The sequence below is a fragment of the Carex rostrata genome, unplaced genomic scaffold, assembly GCF_964058835.1.
Source record: "Carex rostrata unplaced genomic scaffold, lpCarRost1.2 SCAFFOLD_36, whole genome shotgun sequence".
Classification (NCBI taxonomy): domain Eukaryota; kingdom Viridiplantae; phylum Streptophyta; class Magnoliopsida; order Poales; family Cyperaceae; genus Carex; species Carex rostrata.
Genome location: NW_027601209.1, coordinates 82,501 through 87,500, shown reverse-complemented (window position 1 = coordinate 87,500; position 5,000 = coordinate 82,501).

The following is a 5,000-nucleotide window of genomic DNA, read 5'->3' as shown; positions in this document are numbered from 1 at the left end:
CGTCCAAAGAGCCATTGAAACTCCAGTTTTTCCGGCTTGTAAAAATTCCCACTTTTTTCGGATTGGATGGTTCACACCCGGTGTGGACCATTTCTCAAACTTCCGGATTGTACGCGATCCAAATTATGGATGTAGGCAAAAATTCAAATTTATTAAAAATATAAAATATGAAGTTTGGAGTTTGGAAAAAGAAAATTGGGTTGGACAATTTCGGATCTTATGCAAGTGGGTTGGACAATTTTTGGTCCAAATGAATTACAACCGTCCAAAGAGCCATTGAAACTCCAGTTTTTCCGGCTTGTAAAAATTCCCACTTTTTTCGGATTGGATGGTTCACACCCGGTGTGGACCATTTCTCAAACTTCCGGATTGTACGCGATCCAAATTATGGATGTAGGCAATACTTTTTTTATATTTTGAAAAAGTTCAAATTTATTAAAAATATAAAATATGAAATCTGCAGTTTGGAAAAAAAATTGGAAGTTTGAAACCTGAAGTTCAACAAAAAAAACGGCGCAAAAATCAGCAAAGCGGGGGCAACTAAGCGGATGCGGCCAGCCGTCAGTGAAAAATGGCCCCAAAACTGAGCGCATGCGGCCAAGCGTCGGTGCAAAATGGCCCGAAAACAGTCCCGTCGGTGCCCCCGTCGGGCTAAAATGACCCGAAAACAGTTCAGCTGGGGAAAATTAAGCGGATCCGGCCAAGAGTCGGTGGAAATTGGCCCGAAAACAGCCCAGCGGCAAGCGGAAGCGGCTAACGTTGGGGAAAAGTGACCCGAAAACAGTTAAGCGGGGGAAAACTAAGCGGATGCGGCCACGCGTTGGGGAAAACAAAGCGGATCCGGCCCAGAGTCGGTGGAAATTGGCCCGAAAACAGTCCAGCGGCAAGCGGAAGCGGCTAACGTTGGGAAAAAGTGACCCGAAAACAGTTCAGCGGGGGAAAACTAAGCGGATGCGGCCACGCGTTGGGGAAAACTAAGCGGATCCAGCCAAGTGTTGGGGAAAAATGGCCCGAAAACAGCCCAGCGGCAAGCGGAAGCAGCTAACGTTGGGGAAAAGTGACCCGAAAACAGTTAAGCGGGGGAAAACTAAGCGGATGCGGCCACGCGTTGGGGAAAACTAAGCGGATACGGCCAAGAGTCGGTGGAAATAGGCCCGAAAACAGTCCAGCGGCAAGCGGAAGCGGCTAACGTTGGGCAAAAGTGACCCGAAAACAGTTCAGCGGGGCAAATTTTTGAAATTTTTTTTGAAATTTTGAAATTTTTTTGAATTTTTGAAATTTTTGAAGTTTTTTTGGGATTTTGGACTTTTTTTGAATTTTTGAATTTTTTGAATTTTTTTGAATTTTTTTGAATTTTTTGAATTTTTTTTGAATTTTTGAATTTTTTTTTTTTTTTTGAATTTATTTGATTTTATAAATTTTTTGTGATTTTTTGAGATTTTTTTGAATATTTTACATGGGTGATTTCGACTTGGGGGATTTTCAGGGGGTGGTAACCCTGGGCGTGGCTAGAGCCTCAAAATGCATATTCCCCTATAGGGGGGCAAGGTTTTCAAAAATGGGTGCCCCCTCATGTACACGCGCGTGGGTGTACATGGCCCCGTCGGTGCCAGCGTGGGTGGAAAATGGCCCGAAAACAGCCCAGCGGCAAGCGGAAGCGGCTAACGTTGGGCAAAACTGACCCGAAAGCAGTATAGCTTGGAAAATTAAGCGGATGCAGCCAATTGTTGGCGAAAACTAAGCGGATACGGCCAAGTGACGGTGAAAAATGGCCCGAAAACAGTCCAGCGGCAAGCGGAAACGGCTAACGTTGGGCAAAAGTGACCCGAAAACAGTTCAGCTGGGGGAAATTAAGCGGAAGCAGCCAAGCGTTGGGCAAAACCAAGCGGATACGGCCAAGAGTCGGTGGAAAATGGCCCGAAAACAGTCCAGCGGCAAGCGGAAACGGCTAACGTTGGGACAAAGTGACCCGAAAACAGTTCAGCTGGGGAAAATTAAGCGGATGCAGCCAAGCGTTGGGGAAAACTAAGCGGATCCGACCCAGAGTCGGTGGAAATTGGCCCGAAAACAGCCCAGCGGCAAGCGGAAGCGGCTAACGTTGGGGAAAAGTGACCCGAAAACAGTTCAGCGGGGGAAAACTAAGCGGATGCGGCCACGCGTTGGGGAAAACTAAGCGGATACGGCCAAGTGTTGGGGAAAAATGGCCCGAAAACAGCCCAGCGGCAAGCGGAAGCGGCTAACGTTGGGGAAAAGTGACCCGAAAATAGTTAAGCGGGGGAAAACTAAGCGGATGCGGCCACGCGTTGGGGAAAACTAAGCGGATGCGGCCAAGTGTCGGTGGAAATTGGCCCGAAAACAGCCCAGCGGCAAGCGGAAGCGGCTAACGTTGGGCAAAAGTGACCCGAAAACAGTTCAGCGGGGGAAAACTAAGCGGATGCGGCCACGCGTTGGGGAAAACTAAGCGGATACGGCCAAGAGTCGGTGGAAATTGGCCCGAAAACAGTCCAGCGGCAAGCGGAAGCGGCTAACGTTGGGCAAAACTGACCCGAAAAAAGTTCAGCGGGGCAAATTTTTGAAATTTTTTTTGAAATTTTTTTGAATTTTTGAAATTTTTGAAGTTTTTTTGGGTTTTTGGACTTTTTTTGAATTTTTGAAATTTTTGAATTTTTTTGAATTTTTTTGAATTTTTTGAATTTTTTTTGAATTTTTGAATTTTTTTTTTTTTTTTGAATTTATTTGGTTTTATAAATTTTTTGTGATTTTTTGAGATTTTTTTGAATATTTTACATGGGTGATTTTGACTTGGGGGATTTTCAGGGGGTGGTAACCCTGGGCGTGGCTAGAGCCTCAAAATGCATATTCCCCTATAGGGGGGCAAGGTTTTCAAAAATGGGTGCCCCCTCATGTACACGCGCGTGGGTGTACATGGCCCCGTCGGTGCCAGCGTGGGTGGAAAATGGCCCGAAAACAGCCCAGCGGCAAGCGGAAGCGGCTAACGTTGGGCAAAACTGACCCGAAAGCAGTATAGCTTGGAAAATTAAGCGGATGCAGCCAATTGTTGGCGAAAACTAAGCGGATACGGCCAAGTGTCGGTGAAAAATGGCCCGAAAACAGTCCAGCGGCAAGCGGAAACGGCTAACGTTGGGCAAAAGTGACCCGAAAACAGTTCAGCTGGGGGAAATTAAGCGGAAGCAGCCAAGCGTTGGGGAAAACCAAGCGGATACGGCCAAGAGTCGGTGGAAAATGGCCCGAAAACAGTCCAGCGGCAAGCGGAAACGGCTAACGTTGGGACAAAGTGACCCGAAAACAGTTCAGCTGGGGAAAATTAAGCGGATGCAGCCAAGCGTTGGGGAAAACTAAGCGGATCCGGCCCAGAGTCGGTGGAAATTGGCCCGAAAACAGTCCAGTGCCAAGCGGAAGCGGCTAACGTTGGGCAAAAGTGACCCGAAAACAGTTCAGCGGGGGAAAACTAAGCGGATGCGGCCACGCGTTGGGGAAAACTAAGCGGATACGGCCAAGTGTTGGGGAAAAATGGCCCGAAAACAGCCCAGCGGCAAGCGGAAGCGGCTAACGTTGGGGAAAAGTGACCCGAAAACAGTTAAGCGGGGGAAAACTAAGCGGATGCGGCCACGCGTTGGGGAAAACTAAGCGGATCCGGCCAAGTGTCGGTGGAAATTGGCCCGAAAACAGCCCAGCGGCAAGCGAAAGCGGCTAACGTTGGGCAAAAGTGACCCGAAAACAGTTCAGCGGGGGAAAACTAAGCGGATGCGGCCACGCGTTGGGGAAAACTAAGCGGATACGGCCAAGAGTCGGTGGAAATTGGCCCGAAAACAGTCCAGCGGCAAGCGGAAGCGGCTAACGTTGGGCAAAACTGACCCGAAAACAGTTCAGCGGGGGAAAACTAAGCGGATGCGGCCACGCGTTGGGGAAAACTAAGCGGATACGGCCAAGAGTCGGTGGAAATTGGCCCGAAAACAGTCCAGCGGCAAGCGGAAGCGGCTAACGTTGGGCAAAACTGACCCGAAAACAGTTCAGCGGGGGAAAACTAAGCGGATGCGGCCACGCGTTGGGGAAAACTAAGCGGATACGGCCAAGTGTTGGGGAAAAATGGCCCGAAAACATCCCAGCGGCAAGCGGAAGCGGCTAACGTTGGGCAAAAGTGACCCGAAAACAGTTCAGCGGGGGAAAACTAAGCGGATGCGGCCACGAGTTGGGGAAAACTAAGCGGATACGGCCAAGGGTCGGTGAAAAAGGGCCCGAAAACAGTCCAGCGGCAAGCGGAAGCCGCTAACGTTGGGCAAAAGTGACCCGAAAACAGTCCAGCGGGGGAAAACTAAGCGGATGCGGCCAAGCGTTGGGGAAAACTAAGCGGATACGGCCAAGCGTCGGTGAAAAAGGCCCGAAAACAGTCCAGCGGCAAGCCGAAGCGGCTAACGTTGGGCAAAAATGGCCAAAAGCGGTGGAGCAGGGCGGTCTGAATCTATGCATCCACATAAAATGGGGGGTAAACCTGGGGGATTTCCAGGGGGTGGTAACCCTGGGCGTGGCTGGAGACCCAAAATGCATATTCCCCTATAGGGGGGAAGGATTTTTGGAAGAGGCAGCCCCTCATGTACATGCCAAGCGGGGTGTACATGGCCCCTGTGGGTGCCTCCGTCGGTGTAAAATGGCCCGAAAAACAAGATTATGTTACCCGAAAACACGATTATGTTACCGAAAAAGCACGGTTGAGCGGGGGCAGTAAGCACGGTTGAGCGGGGGCAAAGAACACGGTTGAGCGGGGGCAAAAAACACGGTGCAGCGGGGACAAAAGACACGATTCGGGGGCAAGGAACACGAATATGTTACCGAAAAACACGGACCACGCGGGTTGAAATCCCCAGCCGTAGAACCGGCGAAACACGGTGGGGCAGGGCGTCTAAGCGTGGAGGCGCCCGTAAGACCGATGCGGGTTGAAATCCCCAGCCGTAAAGCCGGCGAAAAGCGGTCGGGCAGGGTGA